This window comes from Muntiacus reevesi, chromosome 17 (genome assembly GCF_963930625.1).
Source record: "Muntiacus reevesi chromosome 17, mMunRee1.1, whole genome shotgun sequence".
Taxonomy (NCBI): Eukaryota; Metazoa; Chordata; class Mammalia; order Artiodactyla; family Cervidae; genus Muntiacus; species Muntiacus reevesi.
The window spans coordinates 26,583,619-26,595,759 of record NC_089265.1 but is presented as its reverse complement, the minus strand read 5'-3'; the positions used below and the strand labels follow the sequence as shown (position 1 = coordinate 26,595,759).

The 12,141-nt window shown below is 44.5% G+C and overlaps 1 long non-coding RNA gene across 1 annotated transcript in view; it reads left to right on the top strand.

Moving 5' to 3' along the window:
* Nucleotides 1-12,141, top strand: part of LOC136148538 (uncharacterized) — a 287,598-nt gene that overhangs the window by 158,046 nt on the left and 117,411 nt on the right. The window contains exons 10-11 of the long non-coding RNA XR_010659517.1: nt 1,324-1,469; nt 2,733-2,811. This is a non-coding gene — a long non-coding RNA (uncharacterized lncRNA). The remainder of the gene's footprint in view (nt 1-1,323; nt 1,470-2,732; nt 2,812-12,141) is intronic.

Sequence of the window (12,141 nt, the reverse complement as noted above, 5' to 3'; positions counted from 1 at the left end):
CAGGACTCTGGGCCCTTGCAGACACTGCAGGTCCCCAATAAACCTGAGGGTGCTGCTACTCACCAACCAGGCACAGCAGCCTGCGGTCACCTGAGCCAGACCAGGAACTAGTTACAATACTGATGTAATGACTTCTCCCTAGTCTCTGTGAGTGCTTCCCCATGAGAGAACCTAACCCAAGCTAGCAAGGAAGCCTGGGAAATGTAATTTTCAGGCTTCTGAACCCTGGATACAGAGGAGAAAATAAAAGAGTGTGAAGGAAGCGAAGAACCAACTAAGAAATCACCAACACTGAGGTTACACAATCCGAGCACTTGATTGTGTTCATTATCATCATCATCATCATCACCATCCTTTTTAAAATTTTTATTTCTGCAGCCAACAAGTAGTGGGACCTCAATCATGTTATTTCACCTCTCTGGGCTTCCCTGGTGTCTCAGATGGTAAAAAAATCTGCCTGCCAATGCAGGAGACCGGAGTTCAATCCCTGGGTCGGAAAGAGCCCCTGATGAAGGGAATGGCTACCCACTCCAGGATTCTTGCCAGGAGAATTCCATGGACAGAGGAGCCGGGTGGGCTGGTCAGGGTCACTAAGAGTCAGACACGACTGAGCAACTAACACTAACTGATTAACCAGGCTTTTATTTCTTTATCTTTAAAGTGAACAATCTGGGCTGGACAAGTAATGGGTCCCTTCCAACAAACAATTTTCTTCTTTCCCTCATGTACCCAATCAATAAACATTTTGCTGAGGTCCCAAGTGTGAACTGGGCACTGAGGTAAAATCAGCAAGATTGAGTTTGAACTAAAGGTCACTTGTAGTGACAGAGATGAACAAATGCGTAATCTCAAACTCATCCAGCTAGTTAAGGGCAAAACAAACTGACTCCCAGGCCAGTGCTCTTTTGTGTTTATCACCTTACTTCCCTAATTGATCTAATAAATTCCGCACAGAAGAATTTCTTCTTCTCGCTCTGGATGTGTGCAGAACCAATAGTCCTTTCTCTGATAATCTCCATTTCCCATTGTCCATCATCTACCTCCTCCCCGACCTGTATCCCAATATCAACCTGTCAAGAATGTAGCAGACAGGTGAGCTGCAGAGTGGGTCATCTGCCTGGGGTCCTGGTCAGCACCTGTGGAGCTCTCAGAGTAATAACGGGTGTGAAAATATGAATGCTCTGGGTCTCCGTGATTTCCCTGTTTGCCCCCTCTGTCATTGTGCTGCCCACAGATTTCCCACTATTGCTGATGACCCTGATGTGGAGTAGGAGACCCTGTGTATTCCATCTCTTACTCCTGCTCACTCGGAATGCATTTCAGATATTGCCGTGGAAACGTCAATTCCCCAAGCCAAGAAGACCCTGTTTCCCAGAAGCTGCTTCTACAGACTCTAGAATATAGATGAGCCTGGCCCAATCACACACTATATCTTGACCCAGCGGATTTGCAGCATACCTGCATTGGAGGTAAATCGATTGGGGCTGCTTAATCCTGGCTACTACCAGGCAGGTTCTCCCCTACTCATTGAAGCTTAGTAGCAACAAGCCCTTCACTGTAAAGAGAATTTTTTGTCCTCTCACTTGGGACTAAAGGTCAAAGTTTAAATCTATATTTAATGCCATTTTCTGAAAACTGGATTTGTGATTCCCTTTATGTTGGTATTACATATCTTAAGGGATTTCAAGGGGAGAAATCTGGGAAGCCCAGTTTCTGAGAATGACCTTTACTTTAAATGTGTAAATAGGATGGAGCTTGTGTTTCTGCTTTTTAAACCTTTTAATTGTGCTTCCAAAGACAATTCTGGAAAGCATGGGCTGTGCTGAGTGGTTACCAGGAAGCCACTTTGAAAAGAAGAGACTCAGATTTTTGTCTTATACAGAAAGGCCAAAGGTTAATGGCTCCTGCTCTGTTGGCCTGCTAGGGACAGTCTCTCTTGAAGCTTTGTACCTTGAGCTATGGTGATCCCATATTAGAATATGCAAATAGTACGGCCTTTAACTGCCTCGGAAAAGGGAAAGTTCAAATTTACTTAATTCAATTTTTCCTCTGAATTTTATAAAACATTATTGAAGTAGTATCAGAATATCATTCAGAATGTCAGTTTTAGAATATTTCAAATATTTACCTAAAGTTTTTTTTAAAGGGCCGCTTTCACTGTCTGAATGTAGCACTAAAGGCAGTTATAAAATTGACTTTCCTTGCACTTCATAAGCTCAGACTTGCATGTTTAAAAAGTAGTGATGGGAATTTCTCAGTTTGCAAACAGCCTCTGGGCATGGCCAGATAGATAGATACATAGATAGACAGGAAGAAATAATTCTAATATTTAATAAATATACCACGATAAGCTTAAAAAAAAAAGTTGATCCTCATGTTATTATCACATAATCTCCAATACTTCCGACTCCTAAAATTTGAGCTTGTTATTTTGAAGCTAGATGTGATTTGTCCTCCATGGTCTCTGTATGGTCAGGCCACCCAGCAAGGCTGTCCTCTTGCTGTCTGTCCATCACCTACTCCACCAATACCTGCTTCACCCGACCCTACTCACAGGACAGACCTTCCAAAATAGCTGCCTCCACCCCAGCTAGTGATTGTTCTAACCTTTAGATCAAAACATCTCCACCTGTTATCAGTGTGGTGGTGAAGGGCATGGCCTCTGCTGGTTTCCCTGGTAACTGATGAGCCCACCTGATGTCAATTCCCCCTGGACCCTCACCTTCCTCCAGGGAGCAGAGACTGCCTCCCTGGCCTGCCCGTCATCTGCCGCACACTTTGGGGTGTCGCTCTAGGACCTGGTTCAGACGTGTAAGTCCCCCACTCATTGAACCACTGATGGCTCGGTCACCCTCTCTGGAGCCCTTTCTTTGGTCTTGAAGCTGGGCAAGCCCAGGGCTCATAGGCTTGTGGGGTGAAGCCCAACAACTAGCAGAACAGCCAGGAGACTGAGGAGACTCCAGTAAGCCCCGACACATTGGGAAACAAGGATGGGGATGGGAAGTTGCAGGGGACCGTGCACTCACATGTGGGGCCTGAAAGTTGCAGGGGTGATCCTGGGGTGGCCGTTCACTTGCATGTGGGGCACAGAAGTTCTGGGGTGATCCCAAAAGTTGTGGGGAAATCCCGCATGGCCGTCCACTAGTATGCAGGAACCTGGGATAGATGCGCCAAGAGAGTTCAGAGAGCTCGTAGAAAACCCTAAGGCTGCTGTTGTTGGCCTCAGCTCTGGGCTGGCCGCTGGTTTTCACATAAAGATCACATAAAGAAAGACCACAGGAGCTAACTGCCGAGGCAAGGGTTAACTTAAATGCTGATTCTTGTTCCTCTGAAAGTGAAGCACGTGAAAGTGAGTGAATATGTATTATATTCTATTACTGTTATTTGTTTAAACTGAATTGGCTATCTAGAAATGGGAAAGAAATCCCTGAAAATGTCCAAAATGGGACTCTTGACATTGTGAAACTGGTTTTTATTACCGACAGAGGAATTTAGCTTTCTAGAAGGAATGGGTGTTTCTCTTCTTGTGCCTTTGAGATGTAAATGGTCTATCTAGCTGGGCTCTTGGGAACTTTCATCAAATCCCTATGAGTGAAGGAGGAAGAAGGAGGCCTTTTTAACTCTCGCAGGAAAATTGTGAGATTTCTGTGTCTGTACAGATACCTGTATATCTATGTGTACCTTACAAACCTGAGGTGTCTCTGCCTTCAAATGGCTTCACCAAGATCAGTTTGTGGATGAGCTCTGTTTCCCTGGGTTAAAAAAAGATTGTGTGATGCCAAAAACTGCCTCAGTGCACCAGCGCTGAATCGAATCTCAGAATTCTGAGTGAAGTAAAAAAGAATAGAGTTACAGCTTTGACAGGCAAAGGGGAACAGAACAGGTTCACGCCATCAAAGTTGTGTGTCCCAGGGACTTGGGTGGTGGTCCAGTGGTTAAGGCTTCACCTTCCAATGCAGGGGGTGAGGGTTCAATCCCTGGTCAGGGAGCTAAGATTCCACATGCCTCATGGTCAAAAAACCAGAGCATAAAAAAAAATAGAAACAATATTATAACAAATTCAATAAAGAATTTTTTAAGAAAAAAAAGTGTGTGTCCCAACCCAGGGGATTTGGTGAGGAGGTTTTTGATGAGCATGGTTCAAGGGTGGGGTTGCTGATAACGATCAAGTTATGTGCAGGACCTGCAGTCCTTTAATCTGGCTTTAGATGGTCTACTGATGAATTTCTGTGGTTCTTGAGGTTTTCAAACTGTGACCTGTCTGGACTAAAGAATGCTTAAATAAGTAATAGTAATAGTTGTTGTTCAGTTGGTCAGTCGTGTCCAACTCTTTGGGACCCCACGGACTGCAGCATGCCAGGCTTCCCTGTCCTTCTCCATCTCCCGAAGTTTGCTCAAACTCATGTCCATCGAGTCTTTGATGCCATCCAACTATCTCATCCTCTGTGGTCCCCTTCTCCTCCTGCCTTCAATCTTTCCCAGCATCAGGGTCTTTTCCAATGAGTGGGCTCTTCTTACCAGGTGGCCAAAGTATTGGAGCTTCAGCTTCATTAAGTAGTCAACATCTTCCACTTGTTGGGGTTTTAATTCTGCAGAAAAGTTCAAAGATTTTGCTACAGTTATCCCTTGAGGCAAAACAGGACTCTGTCCCAAGCCTACACTATTGTTTTTTGACTGCTGCTTCCTTGTCTCTGCATCCCTTCCCTGATTAGCAACTGTTTGAACCTGCCCTGTGGAACTCAGGGAAGGTCATGGAGGCTGAGGCCTATTCCCTACCAAAAAAGAAATGGGGGACACAGAAAGGTTTCCACGCTCAGGAGCCCTGCAGGGCCCTGCTAAGCTTCAAGTGCTAATATAAATTCTGAGAATTCATTCCTGAAGCTGGGCAAGTATAGGGCTTGTAGGCCTGTGGAGTGCAGCCCAATGTCATATGGAAAGGAGGGTGGCTCCCATATTAGACTTTTCATTACTCAGCAATGTAACAAAATCTTGCCCTAGGAAGTTGTTTCTCTTGGTCCTTCCAGACGGTTCTGCCCCCATCATTCCTACAGCTGACTTGCCCACCCATCTCCAGGCGCTTTCTCTCTGCACAATATCTATCCATGATGCCCTGTCAGGGGTGGTTTTGTACGGATGAGGCCCAGGAAAGAGACACACCTGGCCCAGGTGCAATTCAAAAGTGGCAGGACCAGGTTTTAACCTCTAGTCCATCTGACCCAGAACCCACACCCTTCCCTTGACTCCACTTTGCTCCAAAATGAAGTTCACTGGGCTCTCTCCTCTGAAAAAAAAGAAAAAAAAAAATTGTTTTATAAAGAGAACCATTTCTTGTTACATTTTTTTTTTTTTCCCCTTTCATCCATACCTGTTGCTCAAGTGCCTCCTCCCAGCCCCATGCTTCCTCCCTCAGAACGCAAAGTCACAGACAGGTTGAGGGAGAAATGTGCTGGTGTTTCAGTCACTTCAATAACCAGATCAGGTGTCTTTGTGGTCAGCACTAAGCTAGCCAGATGGAACAAAGCTGTACATGCCTGGGGCAATTGTGTTCATAGGTCATAGCCACGGTGAGCTTCAATTCTGCAAGACGCATCTAAATATTTACTTTATGCTTGCCCCAAACTTTCCCCTGCTTCCCGTGGTCGTTTATGCCTTAACGTTGCTCTCCTGCCAGCAGCCAGCAACTTGCAGCTCCTGAAGAGCCCCGTAGGGAGATGGCAACTCTCCTGCCTCAGTCCCTTCTTCATTTTCCTGACTGGTCTTTGTCTCTTCATTCTTGTAGCTGGGCTCCTCCCGCTGTCTCCCCACCTTTGTCCCCTGGCCCCCAGATAGCTGTCGCTGAGACCACTGTTGACCCTGGCCTCTCCAGGACCTGTGTTCCTCCGCCCGGCATCCTTTATTTAACTGTGGCTGCCTTAGGCAAAGCTGATTAAACTCGCCTCCTCCACTGCCACGCTCCTTCCCTGGGGCTTTGTGCTACCTCTGGCTTTCTTCTTACCTCTCCTGTGATCTTTTACCTTCTGTTCTCCCAGCTCCCTTCAATTCTCCCTCTGCACTTTGTTTCTGTCTGACCCCCTCTATCCCTTCACTTTTAACTGTAGCAGACTCAAGGGAATGTCTTTAAAAAAAGAAAAGAAAAGAAACCTGAAACACTATCTTCCCTCTATTCCCTGCCATCTCTCTCCCAGCTCCTCCTTTCTCTTTTAAGGCAAGTTGCCACCATGTCAAACTAAAATCGAGTTTTATTGTTTTTGCCCGAGGCCCTTTCCTCTCTCATTCCTAATTCCTAAACTCCAAGCCTAAAGTACTCATACAGTTTCTCAGATTGAGACCCTCTTTCTCTTTTTTCCAGAGATCTCCAGAAATCAGTCTTCTGCTCCATCCTCAGCAGAAATGTCTTCATTCAGGGTCTGTGTAGTATACCTCGGCTAGCAGAATTCTTGGCTTTTCATCATGTAGCCCAAGACAGAAACCAAGACCGCCACCTTCGAGGCCCTCTTGGATGGCTGGTACAGATGTAAACACAAGATGTGTAAACACATCTTGTTCGCAGCAGGCATGTAATAAATACTGATGGAGGTAGGAGTGTGATTTCTGGAGTCAGACAGATGGAGGTTCCAATCCTGCTGGATTCCGTAAAATCTCCCCATTCCTTCCTCTGTGAAGGATAAATTATAATGACTGCTTACTTTATGTGCTTGTTGTAAGGATTGAGTGACATAATGTGTACAAAAGTTGAGCTGTAAGTCCGGTACAAAATACTATTCAAAAACATTAGTTGTTATTAATAGACAAGGAACAAATTCCAAGAGACAGAATTGTAGCTTCTTACAGCTTAACTTCTAACTCTAATTTTTAAAAAAATTAAAAATCTCAGTTTATTGCTAGGTTTAATTGACTAAAAGTGGTTCCCACTGTGTCTTAGGCCTGTTTCTAGTTCTTATATGTAATACACATTTGGAGTATGAGCAGTTCAGCATGAATCAGGCAGCCCCCACCCCAGCTTTATCTAAAAATCCAACAACTCACCTTGTCGCTTTCCACTGGTATCCCCTGTCAGAGAACTTTGAGGTGCCTAGGCTTCCCTGGTAGCTCAGCCAGTCAAGAATCTGCCTGTAGTGCAGGAGACCTGGGTTTGATCCCTGGGTTGAGAAGATCTCCTAGAGAAGGGGATGGCAATCCACTCCAGTATTCTTGCCTGGAAAATTCCATGGACAGAAAGCTTGATGGGTTACAGTTCATGGGGTCACAGAGAGTCTGACATGACTGAGAGACTAATGCTTCAGGGGTCACTTGCAGGGACAAGTTTATGCCTTAGGAAAGAGTTATTCTAACGTGCTTGACCACCCAGCCCCAACCCAGCCCTGTGCATTATATGCCGCTTAAGACAGTCACAGGACAGGCATGGACACAATTCTTCCACAGGAGAGGTTGTACTCTTTCAACTCTTTTAATTAAATTGGCCAGTAAATTCAATAAGCATTTTAAAGAAGGATCAATGCAATCAAAGAAACAAGGAATTCAGTATAGCCACAGGTTTTGGGGGGTGTGTGTGGGGTGTGTGTGTGTGTGTGTGTGTGTGTGTGTCTGTGTGGTGTGTGTGTGGGGGGTGTATGTGTGTGGGGTGTGTGTGTGTGTGTGATGTGTGTGTGTGGTGTGTGTGTGTCTGTGTGTGTGTGGTGTGTGTGTGTCTGTGTGTGTGTGTGTGTGGTGTGTGTGTCTCTGTGTGTGTGTGTGTGTGTGTTGTGTGTGTCTGTGTGTGTGTGTGTGGTGTGTGTGTGTCTGTGTGTGTCTGTGTGTGTGTGTGGTGTGTGTGTGTCTGTGTGTGTGTGTCTGTGTGTGTGTGTTGTGTGTGTGTTTGTGTGTGGGTGTGTGTGTGTGTCTGTGTGTGTGTCTGTGTGTGTGGTGTGTGTGTGTGTCTGTGTGTGTGTGTCTGTGTGTGTCTGGGGTGTGTGTGTGTCTGTGTGTGTGTGTGACTTGTGGATGAGCCACTACTTCAGCTGAGACAAAATGGAAGCATCTGGATTCCATCAACTTCCTTTAAAGCACTTGCAAGTAAGTTGCCTTGACCAAGGGGCTCAGAAGTCGGCCTTTCACTACCTTCTCAACAAATGATAATTTTTTTCATCAGCCCTGTACAGTCAATGTCTGAAGCCAAAGTATTTGCCATTATTCCCAGAAGAAGAAAAGGGAGCCCAGTGCTGTTGCCTGAGCCAAGAACCGGACGCCAAGACTTGGAGCTTTTGGTTCTGTTGCATGATCAAGGCTCTATGAAGACGCACAGCTTCCTCTCCCTCACCTCCTTCGTCTGTGAAATAGGAGTGAGTGATGTCTAGAATGGACAGAGACTCAAGGAGAAATAGGTGTCAGTGAGGCCCTATGTGAAATGTTTGGTGAGATTCTTGGATAAAGAATTGCCAGGGATTACATATGTGCCTGCCCACTTCCAGATTTACCAAATCTGTTATGTTAACACATAGTCAAATTTAAGGAGAGCAAGCCCAAATTGTATTAGAAGGAAGGACTTTAAGTACAGCCAGTTTGGGAAAGCTCCTCTGACCATCTGGGCTCATCCTACTTGCTCTTCCAGTTCAGGCATTAGTCTCTGTGTGTGATGGGTCCCCCAGGCCTGCAGCCTCAGGGTCACCCACTCCTCGCTGCCCACCGCCTCCTGCAGCTTTGTGCTGTGTCCTCCGATCTTATTTCACAATAGGCGATCACAAGGCTGCCTTTTTGCTGCTAAGTCTCAAATACCCCTGATGTTAATCCTTGGAGGCTACAAAAGAGTATCATTTTTTTTCAGTGTCATCCTCTATTCTTATCAGTGGGTCATCTAATCTCAAGAATATACACACCATACGCTTCACCTCCAACTCCACGAAGCCATTTTTCCTTTGAGTGAGGAAGATGCCTCCAAAAATGTAATTTTTTTTTCCCCTTAACTGACATTTTTGTGAAGAAGTTATGTAGCATTTGCCCTTCTCTCAGATTGTCTCATGCAGTGAGCCATGTTATATAGACAGCCTTTCCCAAATATCCTCCCACACTTCATGCATCCCCTCTGAATAAAGCAAAGATGTGTGTGCTAGACTTTGGGGAATGGACATGGTTCAAGTCCCCAACTCACTCAGAAGGCACCTGGTCTTCCAGCTCCCCAAACCTCATCCTTACTCTCCTTACTGTTTTTCTTTGTCCTGTTTCTTAAAAGAGCCAATTCAGTGCATGTGTGAAGCTGGTCTCCAGGGAGAAGCATTCTCTCTCTAGTGAACCCAACTAGGGGGGGAAGCCAGACAGGGTCATGTCCCCCCATCCCCTTGGTGGAACCAAGCCAGCAGTCAGCTTGGAATGTCTGCGGAAGAGGACTCTGGCAGCCAATCTAATTGCACAACCCTGCAACTCCCCTGGGCCATGAGTCAACCGCCTGCTGTCAACCCACAGCGCTTTGATGCAGCCCTTCTCAGACCCCTGGGCCTGCTGCTCTCATGCCTGTCTAGCCCATTTCCCTGTGAGTCCAGGCAGGCAGCATTAAATGCTTTTCACTGTGTCCCTCTGTGCCTAGCACCGTGCCTGATGCTTTGGAAGCCTTCACTAATTGTCAGATGAACGAACACAGATAAAATATCAGTTGACAATTAACCCACTTCAAAGGATACAAAACTCTATTTCTGGAAACTGTATTGAAGTAATTGGTTCACAGCTTAAATGCTTAAATTACTAAAAGTGCTTACTGGATAAATGAGTGACTTTCTTGGCACACTTTATAACAAGTGACACATCTTTGACTAGTCACCAGAAATGTGAGTTTACCCCTCCAATGTATATTGAGATCCATCGGTGCACCCACGATTATTTAGCACATGAGAAAGGGGAAGACAGAAAGGGAGACCTCATAGAAAGGGAGACCTCAGCCTTGTCCTCAAGAACATCTTAATCCTAATGAAGAGGGGCAGATTCAGAAAACTCTTTGCAGAATCCTTCTGATATTGCAAGCTGGTCTCAGATCCCCAGACAAACTTGCTGGGATTTAGACATTGCTCAGCCAACCAGATTGGTTCTGGTCACAATGTCTCAAGAGCTCATCATGTCATGATGTTTATGGTCACATCACTAAAATATTCAGACAGGCGTTCAACAATTATGAAGCCAAACCAGTGTCTGTGGGGAGATGAGTGGTTTCCATGTAATCCCAAGTCTGAAAGCAGAAAAAGCAAATGGAAAACTTCATCAGACATACCAACTGAAAGAGGAGGAGATGTGCCAGCCTCTTCCATTAGAACTGTGGTCTCTTCCTTCTGTCTGTCTAGATCCCCTAACCATCTCTTAAAAGGATAGTATGGCTAAGTTTTTTGATGACACCTATTTCCAACTCCCTTTTCTTTCACATTCCTCCCGTTTAGAGGCTGGAGAAACTATCATTGTTCTCAGCCTGCATTATGAAGAAGGGTGGTCATTTGATCTTTGTGGCCAAGCAATAAAAGTCTTCTAGAGGCTTCTGAGAGTGCTTCTGCTTTCCTGACACTATCTCCATTCAACCCCCAACTTTCTGTGTTTTTAAATTATTATTTATTTGGCTGCACCAGGTCTTGGTTGCGGCACATAGGATCTTTAGTTGCCTCTTGTGGGCTCTAGTTCCCCGAGTAGGGATCAAACTTGGGCCCCTTGCTTTGAGAGCATGGAGTTTTAGCCACTGGACCACCAGGAAAGTCCCCTACTTTCTGTCTTGAATACAGATATGATGCTTCATGTTGGACAGTCTTTTTGTAAACATGAGAGAGAGATGAAGAGAAACATCAGTCTCAACACCCTTGAACCACAAAGCAACCTTCAGACTTTCTTATGTGAAAAAAAAAAATTGACTTTTGTTAAAGGCACGGTTAGATTTCCGTGTTACTTGCAACTAAATATGTTCCTAACTGTATTAAGATTTCAAATGTGTTTTTAACTTTTCATGAGGAATAATCAACAAAACCTTAACAGTGAACAACAACTGGGAAAGAGGAAAATGGTAATAGAGAGTCTGCTGGTCTCTCTGGGAGGCGTTTATGAAAGGAGAGTCCATCGTGGCTGCTAGTGGATATGCAAGGGGGGCCTTTTCTTGTTTTCCAATTAATACACCATGGAAACTTTTTTCAGTTTTAATATTTTTTTTAATTGAAGTAAAGTTGATTTACAATGTTGTGTTGATTTCTGCTGTATAGCAAAGTGATTCAGTTTTTTGTTGTTGTTTAGTCACTAAGTTGTGTTGGACTCTTTGTGACCCCATAGGCTGCAACATTCACACCAGGTTCCTCTGTCCTTCACTATCTTCCAGAATTTGCTCAAATTCATGTCCATTGAGTCAGTGATGCTATCCAATCATCTCTTCCTCTGCTGCCCCCTTCTCCTTTTGCCTTCAGTCTTTCCAAGCATCAGGTTCTTTTTCAATGAGTGAGCTCTTTGAATCAGGTGGTCAAAGGATTGGAGCTTTAGCTTCAGCATCAGTCCTTCCAATGAATATTCAAGTTTGATTTCTTTTAGGATTGACTAGTTTGATCTTCTTGCTGTCCAGGGAAGTCTCAGGAGTCTTCCAGCACTGCAATTTGAAAGCATCAATTCTTCAGCCCTCAGCCACCTTTGTGATCCAACTCTCACATCTATACCTGACTACTGGAAAAACCATAGCTTTGATAATATAGACCTTTGTTGGCAAAGTGATGTATCTGCTTTTTAATATGCTGTCTAGGTTTGTCATAGCTTTCCTTCCAAGGAGCAAGATATACATTCTTTTATAATATTTTTTCCACTATGGTTTATCATAGCATATTGAATATAATTCTCTATGCTTTAGAGTAGGAATTTATTGTTTATCCATTCTATATATAAAAGCTTACACTTGCTAACCCTGAACTCCCAATCCACATGCCTTGCTCAATCTTCTTCCCTTTGGCAACCACCAGTCTGTTCTCTATGTCCGTAATTCTGTTTCTGTTTCATAGATAGATTCATTTGTGTCATATTTTAGGTTCCACATGTAAGTGTTATTGTATATTTGTCTGTCTGATTTATTTCACTTAGTATAATAATCTCTAGGTCCATCCTTGTTGCTGCAAATGGCACTATTTTATTCCTTGTTATGGCTGAGTAGTATTCCATTGTGTGTGTGTG